The 19,713-nt window shown below is 37.6% G+C and overlaps 1 long non-coding RNA gene across 1 annotated transcript; it reads right to left on the reverse strand.

The window, feature by feature from the left end:
• Window positions 1-748: 748 nt before the first annotated feature.
• LOC105358406 (uncharacterized) lies at window positions 749-7,055 on the reverse strand. The gene is made up of 3 exons (XR_912048.4): window positions 6,560-7,055; window positions 6,380-6,479; window positions 749-2,382 (listed from the first exon to the last, which is right to left on the reverse strand). It is a non-coding gene; the product is annotated as an uncharacterized LOC105358406 (long non-coding RNA).
• Window positions 7,056-19,713: the final 12,658 nt, after the last annotated feature.

Below are 19,713 nucleotides of genomic sequence, written 5' to 3' on the forward strand. Positions count from 1 at the left end.
AGATTGGCAGCCACACCTCTGTCATCACCAAGTATGAATGAGGAGTGAATGAATAATGGACACATTGTAAGCGCTTTGAGCGTCTGGAAAAGCTCAGATAAATCGAATTTATGATTATTCATTCTGGTCTTTCTAACAGAATAAAAAAAACTATAGAGCCTTAAACGGGAAAACAATAAAACCTTAAAAATATGTTCTAAATTTGATGGCTGCAAAGCTTGTCTGTCTGAGGAGCTATCATGAATGGATCTGGTCAAGACACCTCTTGCCACGGAAATGCTTCCACCATTTCTGCTCCCCGTCTCAAACTCTCCTTAATATATCTCACAGTCTGAATCTTTTCCCATTCCCTTGCCCCCTTTTTTCATCTCAGACATCCTTCTCCATCAGTGCCTCACATCTTCATATCGCTATAATTTTCACACGGTAAAATGGAAATTGAGTGAGGGGACTGGGTTGTGGGATAAGATGAAGGTCTCAGAGTGGTCAAAAAATAAAATTCATCCATTCCTCACCACGTTTGGAAAGTCTCACTTGTACATAGCCAACATTTAAAAAAATAAATAAAAAAAAAGACATACAAACAGCAGGATGGCAAATAGTGAAGCTGATGCAACTATAGGCTCATGCATGACTAACTCAGCTTTTTAGCTTTAATAATTCACAGGTGGTTTAGAAAGGTGTTTTATAAATATCTCAAAGCAAACATAAAAACTTAAATAGAAAACATTTTTGAATAAAAAACGCATTTTTCAAATTAATTGTGTTTAATTTGGGGAGACAGCTTGATTTGCAGAAACACATTTCAATAAGTCTTCTTCCATTCAGTAAAGCTCGGCTGCCTATAGTGTAAATGATGGAGTAAAAGCTTTCCAGCATGGGTGAGCTCTTTCTGTTTCACTTTGGCAAAACCAATGCAGCTATCAAAAGGAACCATCTTTGTAAGATTACAGTCTAGAGGAAGTGTTGACATGTGAGGAGAAAACCAAGTCTCAAAGGCCAAACGAATGAAAGGGTTTGGGGGTTGAACAGCATTTGTCTGTTTTATTTTTCTTCTGCTCATTAGATCAGAAGATATTTCCCTTCCTGTGATGTGAGTGGAATAAGTGATAGCAGCTTTGCTGAGTCAAAACCAGATATAAAGCTTTTGACTCTGTCTCTTGTGTTGAATTTTTTTTTTACCTTTTTTTTTGGTATCACAAACCCCCAGAGATGTAGAAAAAACAGACATCTTTGGATGTACCTGGCTTACAAAGTTAGGAGCCATCTCCTCATTTCTGGTGGGGGAACAATCAGGATCCTCCAGAGCTGTAATCTACTTGACTGACAGCAGTGCACAATGTGTACCTCCACTCCTAACCAGACATTCAGTGAAGGCAATGCAATTCATGAGAGGGGAACATACGCAGGTAGAGAGGTGAGAGAAATCTGCTCCAACACAAAGAGATAAGGGGAAAAAAAAGGAGATGAAAGGCAACTGAAAGTCAGGAAAAAAAAAATCCCCTCTAAATCTTAAATTTTCTTCCGTCTACTCGTTTTTCAGGTAGATCCTCTGTCATTTGGGGTCGAACCGAAGGTTTTTTTTCTACTGTTACCATGCTGTGAGCCTCCATTCAGCTATGTGTGAATCAATACATGTTTTATTCATCTGTAGATGTCCACACTGCAGGAAAAATATTGAGTGAGATGTTAACAAAATAAAAAAAAACAGATCCAGTGGACATGAGGTGTTAGTTGGAATTAGCCCACTTTTACTTTTTTATTTACTATATTAAGATTATTTTACTTTTAAAAAAATAATACGAAGACTAACTGTTTATGTTTCTTGTTCTGCTTTGAAAAAGTGTGTAAAACATTAAAATCAGTAAATATCCAAATAGTTTATCATTTCTATGGTACGTAATGTTAAAAAGGAGGATGATATCAATGTGAAAAAACAAAATATTTGCTATCATTGAGAGGACTAAAGTTGCATTTTATAGTTCAGAAAGACAGGCTTTATAAAAGGATGATAAACAACAAACTCAAGCCCTTGCCTTTTTTCTGTTTCTTTCGAACAGTGAATCTACCATTTTAAAAGTTTTAAATGAAGTGCAGCTCAATACAGTTCATTCTCAAACTTCAAAAGTCATTTGCAATCCAAACACCTGGACACAGAAGACACAAATCCATCTTCATAAAATGAGCGGCGGTTATTAAACTGGAGACAAGATGATAAAAGTCCTCTGCGTGGTATCTGCCGTCACACATGTACGATCCTGGGACGCTCTCTGAACAAAATACCACCTTCATCAGATAGCAGAATATCACTGCTGTTCATTGGGCTTTTGCTCCGCCTTTGGGGATGCTGATAATCCTGAGCTCCTGGTAAAGACGTTTGGTCTGAAAATGAAAAACACAAAAGTTAATCCTTATTCTTTTCTTTTTTTTTATCTTTAAAATCTTACTCACCAATTCGTTTTATTTAACCATTCTATTTTTGTTATTATTAAGCCAAGATAATCAGTGCTTCTGTCATGGATGTAAATTAAGAACAGACAAATCCAAATATTTGCCAAAAAAACTGCCCCGCCAATTTTTATCCGCCTTGTCTCCTCACCTCCATCACCTTCATTGGGCTTTACAGTCACTGTGGTAGGAAACAGTCCGACTCGGTTCAACACATTCATGTCAGTCAACTTCGCAGACAGTGTAACCCTTGTGCTATCTTATATGACACCACCCTTACATTGACGTGTTCTCCCTACCATGACAAAGGTGGATAAAGGTGGAGAGGATTTCATGTAATCCATGGACACCAGTGAAGATCACAAATCATTGAAGAAAAAAGGTTCAGAGCCCTGTCTAGTGGGTCTAGATGACCCGACTCCCAACGTTAAAGTCCCTAGGATAGCACAAAGGTTAAATAAAAACATTCAACCCACCATTTTGTCTTAAAGTAAGGTATGTATGGGCAATGCAAACTGAGACTTAGCACCGTTTGTTTGCTGCTGCTTGCAAGTTCAACTCACCATCCTCAAAACCTGGACTGAAAGTAAAAATATTGAGCAGTTATCACTCTGTATGACTCAGAAGGCAGCCTGGCAACATCTATTATTAAATCACTTTAACTGACTTTTCAAAACACGTGGCAGCAGAGTCAGGAACCACTATGTGAGTATCTGCACAGTGTGATGCAGTCAGGGAAAGAAAAATATTAATACAATCCTTATTTGTGTAAATGATTTCTCATCTTATTTTTATAAAGACAAAGTTGGTGTGTTATTGAACCTCTATGTTTTAGAGAGCATAGGTCCAATTGTGCTGGTTTACAAAAAAACACGACAAATTAGGTATAAGGATTCGGTTAACCAGAGCAAATACAATCAGTCATGTATTATTTATCCAACAAAGTATTTGATTTACAATAAAGAGGTTTTGTCCATAAAATACTTGGGAAAGTATGCAGAATTTTTGTTAATTTGTTCTGATATTTAAACTTCAAACTTTGGAAGAAACTCCAAAATAGCTGTGTTCAACTTTTAAGCATTAAGCAAAACTTCTTCATCTCTGAGGAAATCCATGCTTTTTCATAAAAAACTATTCAAATGTATCACGCAAAATGTACCACATTCCCTCAACTATGTTCTTAACGGTTAAGCAAAATTACTAAGAAAGCATCCATCTGTTTTCTAAACCTGCTTCTTTCCTTTTGGGGTTAGTGGGTTGCTGGAGCCTATCCCAGCAGCCGCTGGGCAAAGGTGGGGTAAACCCTGGACAGTTTGCCTGTCCTTTACAGGACCACAAAGAGACAGACAACCACTCACACCCACATAAAGAGTGCTTGGAGAAAACATGGAAAAAGAAGGTACAGCTGGGTTTTGAACCAGGGTGAACAGAAATGATTTGTAGACTTAGACTTCTTGTGATGACAAAACGTAACTTGTTAAATCAAAACAAACAGCTTTATTTCATTTTTGAGTATTTGGTATCTGGCCAGTGGAAAAGCATTATTTCAAAGGTTAAAGGAAGTACTTTGATTTTTTTCAAAGTCTTGGTTGAATTAAAGCTCAGATTAAAAAAAAAAAGAGAAAAAAATTTAAAGTAGCCCCCTGCTGTTATTAAAGCAGTTCTCAGGGTCTGTAACAGCTAGGTGCTGCTGATCAAATGCGCTTGATAAAATTCTCATCAGCAAGTGGAACCACCCCCGTAAAAAGCACAGACTGGGATTGTGTGCTGACGTTTACCACCTAAGTGTGTGTTAAGGAGGAAAACATAATCATCTTAAGAACAGACTGTTGTACATCAATCTGAAAGAGGGCCACAAGACTTGTCCCAAACAATTTAAAGCCCATCTTTTCGCAGGGGGAAGAGATTATGTTTAAGTGGAAAACATTCACGACAATTGCCAATTTTCACAGGACAAGGTCAGAACTTCAAAAGCTCGGAAATTTTAAAGGAAAAAAAACATTTTGTATTGACTCTCCTGGAATCAGGTTTTTCTGAGTTAATGACTGTACAATCAAAGAAAGACTGCACAAGTCTGTCTTGTTCGAAACATTGCTAAGAAAATTACACTTTACTCGAAAAAGTGTCATCTGTGTATAAAGCTTGCAAACCTGCATCTGAACAAAACAACTGCTGTCAGTTGTCAAACACGGAGATAGTGGGATAATGATTTGGGCTTTTAAAATAACACTGGACCTGGACTCCTTGTTTGACAGTGAGGAGAAATTTGAGGTCATCTGTCTGTCAGGTGCATGAATGAAAGTGGGACATGAAGCAAGGCAATTACATGCACCACAGCAGCAAACCTACACTGACACCCATCTTGCATCAGATGGACCTGATGACTTTGAGTCAATGCTGCTTTTGAATCTAGCTTGTTTGTATGTGATCAAAGTATCACTACAAACAATTTATCATAATTATATTTTCGGAATGTTCAACAACTTCCGTCCTTTTGAGAAAGTTGGTACATCTAAGTTATTGTCCTCATTTTGTACAAAATAACTTAGAGAAACTTTAGAGTAGTTTTTTTATAGTAAAGTTGTGCTACAAGTTATTTTGAATTTTTATTTTTATTACCTGATCCTATGATATTAGTAAAAAGCTGCAATCGAATCTTATGGTGCCTGAGTAAAATATGCATTATCTCAAAGCATTGTATGTGTGGGGACTTTACTGCTTTTACTTTACTGTTGCAATTTATAAATGTACAACATTTCCCAATTTATTATTCAAATAGAATGTTTTTTTCAAAAAAATGCTTTGGGTTTCAAAGAAACGTACATTTAAAAAAAAATGCTCTTAAGGTTAACTTACTAATGTGATCCTTAAAGAATATACTTCATCTGACTCTTTTAAAATTAGCTTTTTAAGAGCTTCATTTCTTCTTTTAAAGAAATGTGTTGTTTTTTAGCATCTTAAACAGCCCCAGGCTGTTCTAATGCTATTTGTATGTATAGGAGTATGACAGTGACCAGGAAAATACTTTTTATTTAATAAAACATTGTGTACTTTTGCTTAGTAGAACTTTCACTTGAAACCAAGACAATAACATGTTATAAGCCTAACCCAAGCAGACTCACAAACCTAGTATTTTACAGGCTAAAGGTCATTCATGCAGCCATTTAGTCTCTTTGGAGAACACAAACAGAATCTTAGTTATAGTTTATCTTGATGATGAGCTTCAAAAGAAGAAAAAATAAAGCTCATCTGTTGTTTTTAGGTCAAGGATTGGCCTTTCGTGCTGATTTCTTTTCCTGGAAAGACTTTAATTTCTATGCTGCATTAGCTGCCTGGTAATATGTGGCCGGATTCCACATTTGTTGCTTAAAGGCAGAACATGAAGTGCATCTGGTTTTAGCCAAGCAAAACGAGACTGTTGTGTAGCGCGGATTTAGAAAACATCTCACTAGGTTTGGTTCTTAGCCCAATTAACTGAAAGGAGTAATTGTATACTGCATAGACTTTGATATATTTTACAGATTATCTTTTGGTGATTCACAGGTATTTCTCTGCTGAGCTACCTCAGAAAGGTCAAGACATATCAGCAGACATGGACATCATCTTTGGTGTGTTATGACCTTTATGAATTAGAGGAGGGGCCATATCCATTGTAAAGGAATCTGAGCCACCTTTATTGGAGAAAAAATTATCGTTGTTTTAGATTTTTATAGTGAAACAAAATTAAATCCTTCAACCAAAAAAAAAAAAAAAAGAAAAAAAACACACACACAGATAAACACACAAAATCTTGTCTGGTTTGAGTGCAGATAAAACTACAATTAATCTATTCCATCTTGAGACAAAGAAGCTCGCTGCATTTAAGTCCCAGAACATATGCCAAGGCTTTTAAGCAAGCAAAACAAATGTGCGGATGCTAAATTTAGTTTACCTGATGTAGAGGTGGATTGTTTTCAAGCATCTTCTGTTCTTATGCTTCCTTTCAGATGTTCAGTTGCGATAGGCAAGCTGTTGTGAGCCCACAGAAGTTTCTGGAACAGATAATTTAGGTTACACTCAGGCAGATGAGAGGTAATTTGTTCAACAGCTGGACAGCCACATTTAGACTCACACTGTGCCTCTGATGTTTCACTTTCTTGAGTGGTAAAGAGAAGGATGCAGCTCTGTGCCAGGCTGAAGCAGAGTGTGCAGAAGGTGTAGCTGCAGTCTCCTGAACACCAGCCAAAACACACGTCCACACACATCTGGCAGCAGATGTCACAGCAGCGGTCAGAGCAATATCTCCATTCCTCAGACACACCAGAGCAGCCACAAGCCAGTTTGCATTCCGCCTTACTTTGTAGGCAAGAGGAGCAGGGCTTGCAAGACTGTAACCCCATGGGAGGAGTCTACTTGACTGTCAAAAATACATACAAACGCCAGCAGGTGAGAAATTGGAAGAAATCGCCTCCACAAAAAAAATTCTGTTTTCAAGTCTGGAATTGTAAAGAAGGAATTCTGCAAAGAAAACAATGCTGCTAATGAACTGTCAGCCTGTCCAGAAAAATGAGTAATATCTTGTGCAAATATCCAGATTTGTTTGTTGTGCAGATGACTGATGTTCTGTTTGAACAGTTTGACTAACAATTTTATAGACTTGCTGTCCGTGACCTTGTGACAAGAGGGTTGTACTGACCTTCATCAAACAAGGGCAGAATCAGTCTGAACAGGGCAGGGACCCACTTTCCAAAACCAAGCATGACAACTGCAAATGTCAGTGGAAACAAAGTTGTTCTTTGTTCTCGGAGCTTCTTAACTTTTATTTTTACCGAGAAGACTCTTTGTAATCAGGGTGAAATTACACATAGAGGCTCCCTCTCAGACCTGCTTGTCATGAGGCCTGGAAGAGGAGGGAGTTTGGAATGTCCAGATAAGGGGCCGTGCATATGACAACAAAATTTAAAAAATAAATAAAAGAAAGTGTGATAGAAGACTAAATATACTTACACATTTTCATCTCTGTTCTCCTTAAAAAGGATTTGAAGTGTTGATGATCAATTGTAAAAATGCAAAATCATGAAACACATCTTTCCATAAAATTTGGAAACGGACCGTTACAAGTTTGGTGTGCCCCGTGGGTTGTCTGATTTCACATCATGCTGCATTTACGTCAGGCGACTCAAAATTATTCACTCTAAAAAAAAGATTTTTTAAGTGTCAGAAATGGTGATTGAAAGAGGAAACAACGGCAGGAGGAAGAAACTAAATCATCTAAAATAAATTTGAAACCAAACTGATAGCAAAACTTGAATTAAATTGTGATAAATAACAGTAATGACAGTGTGGATAACCTGGTTTGGCACAATGGGAGGGGCAGAATGACCTAACCTAAAGAAAAAGGCACCAATCCTCATATTTTCAGTAACAAAACTGTAAACAGATCTACACATTGGCGAAGTTTGTGGCAGTTTAATCACAATTTGATTGAAGTGTATTGCATAGGTCCAGGTAAGGCCTCAGAAACCTTTTCCAACTTTCCAAGACTGAAATGCAGCTCCTTTCCTCGTCAAATCAACAGAATTTGAGCCCTAGAATGACAAGAGTAAACACAGGAGAGCACCTCCTCTACAAGATCATTGACAAGTGGAGTCTCCAGAGCACACAAAGTGTAACACCTGCGCTACCTGATAAGCATCCCAGTTGTTCGTCACAGCGATGTCAGTCAATTTGTTTAGTCATGTGATGTGCACGGCCCAGCACACTTACACAGATGCCATTAGAAATAACAATTAGAAATACATGAGCAGCATGTGCCAGGGGGGAATAACTGGAGCGCCAAGAACAGTTTACCCTATTGGTAAAAAAGAGTAAATGACAGGGAGCTGCCACGAGAAGAAAATAGTCTTCATTACATTTAAGTGACCAGAGGTGATTACCAAAGAAGGGCTAAATATTACAGAGTTGGAATGAGAAAGTGGCTTTATGAGGAAAAAAAAAGGGAGTTTGGTTTTTTGCTTTTCCAATTTATGGTAACAAAATAACAAGCTCTGGTATGTTCAGCTTTCACAGAATACCCCCAGGGTGCTGAGACATGCTAACCTTGTGTCTAGTTTGCCACAAATGAATAAAAACCTCCTTCCCTGTACAATGCATCCTCCTGACTACTACCTGTCAAACAAGAAAAGGAGTCGCCGGAGCTCTCTTTCCTGGAGAACAACGTTGTTTTAGGATCAGAGAGACCTGATTCTGAATTAGGTGGTTTGGGAAAATCCTTCTCCAGCCGCAGCACTCTTTCCCTGTTGTTTAACTTGTCTTCCACAGATGCTGATGGGAAACAAATCATTTCAAATTCAGAGTGCCACCTCAAAATGTCAAAGATTAGCAAAAGATTAAATCTCTGCGATGTAAAAATAAAGGAATTAGAATCCTTGCTTGTGTCTAAGATACAAAAGCATAACTGCTTCTTTGTAGGTACCACATAATGTTTTAGGAAAAAAGGAATGATAAAATCTGAAAACAAAAGGGGAAATGTGTATCTGCTTAGACACATTCCTATTATTTTGACAGGAATTTAGCAATGATCTGATTGTTATTGATTAACAATTGGAGCAGGAATGTCTGAAAAACCAGCAGGGCACTGATCCTCAAAGTCTGTTAATCCGGATAAAGGAATTTAAACACAAAGCAGACAGGCCACTTTAAAAAGTATTTCTTTAAAATAAAGGTCTTAAGTAGTAATAAAAATATTTTTCCAAATTATTAATAATTATTAATTATTAATAATGCCTAATACTAAAATAAGACTCAAACAACCTACATAAAAAGAAGCATCTCATTTTATACACTCTGGCATAAGTAAAGCTTTCATAATATTTGAATATTTTTATATCAAACATATAAGGGTTTTTCAACACTTATTGGCCAGTGATCAAATATTCTATTTGAACCTTTGTTTTCCTTTTTTTTTTTTTTGAAGTCATGAATTTTATTCTTAAAATAAATAATTTACCACATCACGCAAACCTATAACTTCCGTTTGACAAACAATGCCAACAGCAAATGTGTCATTAGTCTCAAAGAAACACTTTCACATTCTTGACATACAGGAGTTTATTAAGGGTGCTCATGTGTTTCTGTTGTCTTTTAAGCTAGAAAAAGGTTTCCTTCCAGCTCCAATGAAGTGAAATCAATTAAATCGTAATTTATTCATGAAATGGACACCGCCATGTTGAAATTAGATGACATCAGTGAAACGCGATTGGTCTGAGTTAGCGTTTCTATGGAAACCACTCTTTTCAATTAGGAATAAGCATGCTGGAAGTCCACACCCCTTTAACTTCAAGGCGGGCTTGTGAGAATCAGTCTCTCAAACAATTTGGGGGCCAGCGCGCACCACGTGCTTTTATATATATATATATATATATATATATATATATATATACACATATATCACAATATATCACATTTATATTCATATGATGGAAAAAATTGGATTCGCAAAACATGTTAAAAACTGTTATCAGAGCAAGAATGGGTATTCTGACAAATATAATGACATAATAATAGTTGTTAATTTCTCAGTGGAAGTCTATGGGAAGTCCATAGGTTTTTAGCTTCTTGGAGCCAGCGGATACTTCTTGTCTGGTACAAAAGGGGAAAGAGTTACTCAGTCCAGGTCTAATCTACTGTACAGTCAATGGATTTTGCACTGAAAAATTAAATGAAACACGCAATTTGGGGGCCAGCGCGCACCACGTGCTTTTATATATATATATATATATATGTGAAACACATCTTTCCATAAAATTTGGAAACGGACCACTACAAGTTTGATGTGCCCCATGGGTTGTCTGATTATATATATATATATTTATATATATATATATATACACATATATCGTAATATATCACATTTATATTCATAGGATGGAAAAAATTGGATTCGCAAAACATGTTAAAAACTGTTATCAGAGCAAGAATGGGTATTCTGACAAATATGATGACATAAAAATAGTTGTTAATTTCTCAGTGGAAGTCTATGGGAAACTCCATAGGTTTTAAGCTTTTTGGAGCCAGCGGATACTTCCTGTCTGGTACAATAGGGGGAAGAGTTACTCAGTCCAGGTCTAATCTACTGTACAGTCAATGGATTTTGCACTGAAAAATTAAATGAAACCAACATAATGACCAGAGTTTGATCCACCCAAGTTTTGAAGCTCTGCTGGGTCCACCTCTACTCACCTGTCAATCAAAACAATGCCCCCAAATATGTGCAAGTTGAGAAGTCAATTAAATCTAAGTTGTAATTTGTCATCAATATAAAATACAGAAATGTATATCCAAAAGATGCATAAAAGAAGTTAACAAACACTTAAAAAAAAAGAAGTCTATAGAGGACTGTTTTTTTTTCATCTCCAGGGGTCTTTGGAGGAACTGCAACATTTCTTACTTTCAGGTTTGCATCAAATTTAGGAGCAAAAAATAGGGACCTATAGTTAGTTGTGCCAAGATTATTGTGCACCTCAAAAATTCTAACAGAATAAATACTTTTTAATAATGTTGTTATTACTTCACTAAAAATAGGATGTATGTCATGGTAAAGTCTGTGTTTGGATTACTAGTATTGTTAAAAAGTTATTTACATAAAATCAGCTCAGTTGCTCTGTTAAAGACAATGCTAGCTGAGAAATTGTCCCGTTTAAAAATAAACGAGACAAAAATAAGTTTGCCTCTTGCCTCTTGGTTAGCAAGCATCAGTCTTTGCAAACTGGGGGTTGGAAGAAAACTTTTAAATTTAATGTGTCCCATAATCTTGAGGATGATGGGCTGCTTCCTGTCCACAGCTGTGGTTTAGACCTGTTTGAGTGGATCCAAAAAAAGTGAAACCATCAAAAAACCTAGGAGTTTTCACATGAGGAGCAGTTGTGATATAGTCATTAAAGAATTCTGATCAAATTTTTAATTACTCTAGTTTTCCCCTTATCTTATTAAGCTCTAAACCATCTTTGAAAAAAGAATTGCTTCTCTCAAAGAAAAGGAGCATTGTCATGTGATTAAAACTGCTCATGAGGAAACAGATTGTCCCTTTTCTACTTACATATTGTATCCTCACAGGGGCAACACTCATCTTGGTTAATCAAGAACAGAGAACAGACTAAATCTGTTCACATTGCGGCACTCCTGACATTTTATTATTCTCCTTCCTCACCGTCTCCTCAGTCATTCTGTCTTTTTCTCTGTTTCACTCTCTTCCTCTTCTTAGACAGACACACACACAAACACGCAGATTCCCCATAACACAAATGTCAGCGGGCTGAATGTGACAGGTGAACGACAGTGAAGTAGATTTGACCTTGACGGCTGTGAGAGCAAAGTGACAGCAATATAAGGCTGTAGTGAGCTATTGTTGGCCCAGGGGCATCCATTAATGAATGAAATAAAACAGCCGTGAGATTCGGGGACACGCACGGGAGGAGGAATGATGGAGGCGAGGTGACAGCAACCCACGCGTGGCCCTCACCTGCGTCAAGCTCAGCCAGCAAAGGCTTGCACACTCTCACACTCACACACTCACGTTGATGCAGCACTTGCAGATGCATTCAGACACTGAATGTACATACAAGCAGTGCGTCAAAACTCCAAGTAACTCACTGTTCCACGACAAGTGCTTACTAGAGAATCGATGCACAAAGTGGACTTCTGCTCTTTTGTTTGCAGGGCTTCTGAACTTTTTTGACAGAAATCCATAAACACTTTCAGTTTGGGCTACAACTTCTTAAAGACCTACTCCAATTAAATATTTTGACAAATTGATGTTCTTGTGGCATTTTTCTCTTGGAGGACATATACAGTATAAAGAAATTTAATCTGAAAATTGCATTTCTGAGTATTTCTCTATTCAAGTTAATGTAAATTAGGAGCAGATGAAAAAATCCTGTTAGAAAAAGCTTGTAGCAGTGATGTAGACGCCACAATCGCGGGCCATAAACTCCCTGCTCCGCTCCATTCTGATGCATTGACTTGTAGACAATAGATCCACGTACGTCCCAGTTTTTCTCGTCTGAGCCGGCATCTGAAGCTGCAATATTGATCACCATTTGTGTTGCTCTAGTAATGTTAAATTGGGGTTGTGACGGGCTGTAAGCTAAGACTGTAAACAGATGGATTATGGGAAATGGGTACAGGCTTACTCCACAGCAATAGTTATGCCCAGAAATCAGAGGTGAACAGTTTCTACTGAACTACTATCACTCTACAGAAGCCATGTCCTAGAAAACGACTTTTTATTTTATTTTATTTTTAAATTTTGGCTACAAACGTCGTAGTCATAATTAAAAGACCACTGGGAACGCTTTCACAATAGATCAAAAGATGATCAGAGGCTTTAGCCTATTGGTGAATTGTGGTCTGAAAATGGGGTCATTAAGTATCGAAGAGCCCCCCCCCCCAAAAAAAAAGAGAAAAAAGAAAAGAAAAAAAAAAGACATTTGTATTTTTCTAAAGCCAAGAACATGTTGGCCTTTTTAGCTAATATTGGGATAATTGTTGATAATGAATTGAGGTGATAAGTGTCAGACCACTAATGGAATGCAGTACTTAACCCTCCTAATCCCCACGCTCTCTTCACTTAGTGTCAGGATAATTAGATTACTGCTGCTGATACCGTCCTCACTGGCAGACTCTAACTTTTACACAACACCCAGGCATGTATGCCAAAACTGCTAATATTTTGTCAAAGTACCCCCCCCCCCCCCCGCACATTGAGCACAATGCATGGGCTTACTGTATGAGTAGAACAATGAGTAAAAACAGTTAAATCTGTGAGGGATTGACCGAAGCTGTAGCTAGGATCCAGCTGGACTGCATGTATTACAGTGGAAGAAGAGAAGGGGTAGCGATGCAGGGATCTCCAGTCTGTCAACAGGATTGGAAAAACCAAACGTATTTTACCCCTGCCACCCTCCACGTCCTGTGGTTCCTGCTCCACCGTCCCACATCTCTATATCATTTCTATCCGCTGGGTGTGAAGAAAGACCTATTTGGCAGGGAACATGGCCCAATTACTGATATCAGCAGAAAAAAAGGGCAGAAAGGGAGAAAAGATATGAGTGGGAACATATCTTGGAGGGTGTGGATAATGTCATAAGTATACTTATATTTTGGCTATGTATTTTTATCGTTTTCTTTTTTTTTTTTTTGCTAGGCTTACACGTTCTAGGTTATTTATTATTATTATTTTTACATGACATATGAATAACTTAGGTGATATTTGTATTTTTTTTTCTTTTTTGGTGGGGGTGATTCATGACCCAGTTTCCATTTGAAAATGAATGTGGTTTGGGCTAAAATATGAATTTATAATTCATTTTGGGAAAACACAGCAGCACCTGCCTCATTAAAGTAATGGGATGTTTCCCATCATGGCTCCTGTCTCTTGTTGAAGCTTATGACTTCTGAAAGGCATTATTGCTTAAGCTTCATTATGTTTTCAGCCATTTGTACTATATGGCTGTTGCTGTCATTCTTTTCTAATTTCAGTCTGTATTAATGTTTTGTTTCATAATCAGATAATTGTTATATCCAGTGATACTTATTCGTCAGATTTTTTTTTAATAATAATTGGGAGGTTTTTGCATGCTAATGATAGTGAAGCTAGGGGTAAACAAGTAAAAATACAGGATAAGGGGGCTAAGGGACAAGAATACAAAAGACTCCAAAAATCAATAAATATGTATTTCTTGTTATTATTTTGGTCCAAACATGCATTTTTATAGCTTACCATGACCAACAATGACTGACAGATAAGATTAAATCGAAAAGGTCCAAGACATGTCCAGTTTTATATTCTAATCATTGCAGGAAATTCCATAAATTTCAAGCAGCAATTGGAGTGAGATAGTCAAAGTTACCATTTAGGTCAAACCACCACCTCTGAACAAACAGCTTTTCTTAATTTTTCTTCTTCAATCACTCAAGGACATTCTGGCCATCTGGATTGGGAGACCCTCGTGGTTAATGTAGCAGCACTGGTACGTACAGAAAATATGCAAATAAATAAATAAACAACATTGTTTTGTTTGGCTTTCCAGATTTAGACTGGCTCGGTGGGACCATAGAGTGTGCAGAGGTCATCAAATTATTCCATCCCGGGAGCTTGAATTTCCTTGCTACAACCTTTACTCTGAATCCACTTGGGTAATGTTTTTAAATAACCTGAATGCTAATGCTGTTTTTTGGTACAATAACAAAATACTATATTGTATATGTGACCAACTTTTTTCAAAGACGTAGCACTGTGGGAAACACTTCCTGATGTTTAAGCTGACGTGCAGCATTAAAGCATTTGATCATCTTCCAAACTCAGCTTGCAGCTTCTAATATGCTAATTAACTGACTGTGAAGGTAAAAATTGACAAGAATGTATTCACTTCAAATGCTTTAAACTGAGGTTTCCTCTAACCTGCAGAATCCTGATTCTTGATCTGAAGCTAAACAAAACCCCGCTCGCAAGATCTGGCAGCTGGAGACTGACTCGCATTTGCATCTTCACCTGGCGATATCACGCAGGGCTGATTTTCCGAGCTGCAGCAGAGGCGCTGTGATGGGTTTTTTAATAACTTGTGTCTTTTGTTGTACTTTCAAAAAGTATTTTGTATTTGATGAATGGATGTCCAAATTATGCTGCATGTTTGGTGGAAAGCTTGAGACTTTACAAGCTGGAGGAGACTTTTTCTCTTGACGTTAGGGAGGAAACAGAACAATTGGTTTTAAACAGGACCCTCAAAACTGCAGCATCAAAACTGCATGATTGACTTGCTGAGGCAGATAAACCAAAGCAGCTGTTATTTGTTCATGAATGCATGCTACTTTTTCTTTTGATAAAAAAAAATAATCTTGACTTAACAATATTCTTTCTTCAAAAAAACAAATTATGCTAATTTCTTTGATGTTTTACATCTTACTTTTCGCTTTTAAGGGGATCAATATCCCTGACCCTAAAAACATTTGTATAATTTGAAAGTAGAACTACCATTAAACTGAGACAAATTGGAGCCAGAATCTTGAGAAAGAGAGCCAAAAAAAAAAAAAGACAAAGTAACTTTTTCATCTCATGAAATCTGAGCAAAAGCACTAAATCCTGCTGGAGTTTTTCTGTGTTTGGGTGGACTCAACACCATGCTGGAGTTCGCTTGGCACCACAGCTTTCTATTGCCCATTCATCAAAAAAGACCACTGCTCTTCTGAGAGAGAAGATTTATTCACTATAGACGAGAGGTGGAGAATTAGCACAGATTTATGAGCGGAGACTGCAATGGCAAGGCACTGGCAGCTGCTACTTGACATTTAAACAGTAAATGTGAACAAAAATTGGAGATGAGGAAGCAGGAAATTGGAACAACACAGAGAAGGAGCAGGACTGAAGAATAAATGATGCACGAGCTAGCCCAACAAAAAATTTGTTCTACTAAAAAATATATATATATAAAAAAATATATATGTGATGGGAAACTGGTTTCACATCAGTAAGTCTCAGGTGACAAAACTATTTACATTTATTTACCTTGCTTGTGAATAACCTTTGAGCACAAAAAGCACAACAAAGAAGATTTTTAGAAGCATTTTTGACATTTCCTATCATTTAGAACAAAATAACTACAAATCTGGAATTTTTTGATCATTATTTTACTCAAAGAGGTTTAATGGACTTAACCACATCAACTGTCATTTCTTTGCCTTGCAGGACCTTGGGCAATTATGAGAAACAAAAACTGCAACACAATGATATTTAATCCGGAATAAACAGGAGATATAGAGAAACTCTGCTGAAATAGAGCAGTCATAAGTTCTAAGTTCTGAAATTCAAGGACAAGCAAAAAAATAAATAAATCCTGCCCTGATGGGATTGTTAATATTCATAAAAATCAAAAGTGCAATGGTTTTATAAATCATTTCATGCACGTTTGTGCTGGAAAAAAGTCTACTCTAAATGTACTTTTTTCTTAGGAGTTTGAAAGAATTCTGCTCTTTGGAGTCAGAGAGAAGCAAACAGAACATTAAAAAACTCCGATTTGGCTGTTACGTTGTTGGAAGCTGGTCCTCTCACCTGAAAAGCCGCAATGGTCTAGTTGACAAAGGATGCGGAGGTGATGAAAAGTGCACAGAGGTTTTTTTTTCTCTGGTGTATATGCAGTCACATCTACTTAAGTTGAATTCTTATGAACTGGCACAGAAAACCTTAGAGGGCTCGGGTCACTTGGCCTCAAAGTGCGACATTCAAAGTGAACGGAAATCTGACTCACAACTTCAAGCCTCAGCTTGTGTTAGTCATCTGGTGACATGCATTTTGTCTATTACCTTAATCACGCCTCTGCCTAGTCCTGTTAGCGTTCTGTGCGGTGGTCTTAACTGAGTTTAGGTCACAGGTTGCTTTTCTTAACTGCAAAAATTTGTGCATAAAAACACATTTTAGAGCATCTGTTCTGATGTTTTCTCTTCCACTTTCGATGCTCTTTGACAAAATCTCTGGAAAGTAATCTTATTTCAAAATATGCACCACCTCCTTCTGTTAATATGCCTTTGATTGATCTTCTTATAATTACTTTGGAAAAAGGCAAAGCATCCTGAATATATTTTCCAATTATCTGCAGCGGATTGATATACACCAAGTGTGTTTTGCAGAGAACATTCAAACATCAGAAATACTCCAGATAAGGCTGCTTCTGGTGTGTTTCACTGTGATCTCTTGACAGCTGTAAATCCCAAGCTGAAACACAAAAACGTTGCCTTGAGGAATATAGATAAGGCTCAGCCGCACACTATTGAGGCTGCTCCAAGCCACAGGCATTCTTCAGGAGGAGGGTGAGGTGGGGGGTGGGCGGCTGTACAGACCGTTGGAGGCATCATCAGGATATAATATCTCACTCCCCTGTCTTATTGCCTACGGGTAGAAATATATGTGAGTCTGGAATGTGTGCTATCTCTTCAATCTAAGACTGTCGTCATAAAGACAAGCACAGGTCTGCTCGGCGGTTAATGTTTAATGGACTTAAAGGACATGATTTCCCGTTGGCTCTGATTCAATTTTACAGAGAAGCCATATTTGGTGGGATCATAAAAATGTTTGGCTTCGTCTTCCTAATGACAAGAACGACCTCTTTAGGGAAAACGTGCATCTCCCAGAGTCGACTCTCCAAAACACAAAGCTTTTACGTCACAAGGACACCTCATGTTTCTGAAATAATCACTTCACAAGGGCTCTCTATGATTAGCTCAAGTGGCTCCTCTAATGAAAATGATGACTTTCTTTGTTAACTGAGCGCAGCTTCAACACTCAGGTGTGAAACACTGGAGGACGTTGTCTGCATACTAAAAATAACAAATGCGAAGGATAATAAACCACAAAGATGAACTGCTCCATTAAACCTCATCAGCTTTAACGCTTTTCTAACTGCAAGCAGGTGATATCGATGAAAATCAATATGTCAGTTTATGGAGAATCCAACAGATGCTTTAAAAATTGTCAAAGGGTCATCATCTCCTCTGGGGCCAATTTCCTATCCCTCCTTTTTAAGTAAATGGCAGTTTTTCAATTGTCTCTCCCAGATAATGATTGTGCTGGTGATGTTTTTCCCTCATCTGTAATGGGAACGATCCCTTCACAACAGTTGGTAAACGCTCTTCTGCGACATCTGTGAAAATTATATCCGTCATTATGCAGTCGAACTAATGTCTAACTTGTTACTTTGAGTTTAAGCATCTCTGACGTGCTGAATTGTTCCAAGAAAGACGAGCCGGTTTAAAGCCATCTCCACGCGCAGATTGTGTTGACAAAAGGAAGTAAAGGGCAAAGCATTGGCTGAATCCTAAGTTTTGCTTTCTTGTAATCTTGTGCTTTCAAGACAAAAACAACAGCTGGCCCAAATGGGAGCGCTCTAAATCTGCAGCATTCATTTACATTACACAACAGCAGCCTCCTGAAAACTACATAAATCACTTTGTCACAGCCAAGCTACTTGGGCAATTCCGTTTGCCAAAGTTTGGCCAGCTAATATTGTATAATGGCATCTGCACAGAGAATTAATTCAAACCCACTGATCTGATAACAAGCATTCTGCCCCATAATCTGCTATACTGAACATTCAGCTAATGGATTCAGACTCAGTAGACAATAGTTTAATCACACAGTCTTGCAAAGTTGCCTCGAATACTTTTACAATTCTCCCCACGCTTGCTATTATTTTTGTTTTAGGATATATTTTGGTGTCAAGATGTATTTTTTGTTCTTAGAAACACTTGTTTTTTTTTTATGCAGGTATTTTGCAGTGTCAAACTCTCGAACCAAAGCCACGGGGCTGAATTTTGCATGTTAAAACTGATGTTTCAACGAAAGAGACCTCTGGCATCTTTATTTCTATTCATCCCACCTAATCTTTGGAATGCCCAGGGTATTTTATAATGCTGTGATATACCATGACAACGTTTAGAGGATGGAGGATTTAGCAGTGCGATGCGATCAGCCAAAAGGCAGAGTCAAGAAGCAGTGGGAGTGATAGATTATTTTGCTATGTTTTTATAAAGCGGCATTAATTACCTTCAGAAAAACGGAATGTGAAAGACAGAAGTGAATCATGTATGGATCTTAACTGATGAAACCACCTGTTTGAAATTTATGAACCATCTGTTTTATGCAAAAAGAAGGAAATTGGCTTATTATTTGATTTGTTGGCTCTAACTATTAAAACAGAAAATTCACAACACTGAAGCACAGTACAGGAAACATTGATTATTTCGATTGGTGAAGTTCTGAAAAGTCAATTACTAAACCTTACAGCAAATAAATATTTCTTTTGACTTCACTTCACACAAATCCTTGAAACTATTGATTTGCCAATTGGGGTGTTGATGGCAAACTAATAATATCTCTTCATTGTGTCACATGTGATGTGTATGCTTGTACATTTTGGTGCTCTCATTTCTGTCAACGCATAAACAGAGACCGCTTCTGGCAAAGCACGGAATCAATCCCAACAACCTTGCGTCTTTCAGGTTGTTCAGCTTCTCTGACAACTCGAATGAAATGTGCGCTTCACAACTTCACTTTAAGACATTCAATTTCCAGCTGCTTCTTGGGGCACAATTCCACAGAAGAGGATCAATGCAAAATGACTGCGAAATTGCTAATGTTATTTACATCAAAGTGAGACTGGAGGAAACCAATTATGCTGGTGATTCACAGCAAAACTCATATGCGATTTACACCCCGGGCAATGGTGGTATAATATTTTG

This window comes from Oryzias latipes, chromosome 8, assembly GCF_053564925.1.
Source record: "Oryzias latipes strain Hd-rR chromosome 8, Olatipes_Hd-rR_3.1".
Taxonomy (NCBI): Eukaryota; Metazoa; Chordata; class Actinopteri; order Beloniformes; family Adrianichthyidae; genus Oryzias; species Oryzias latipes.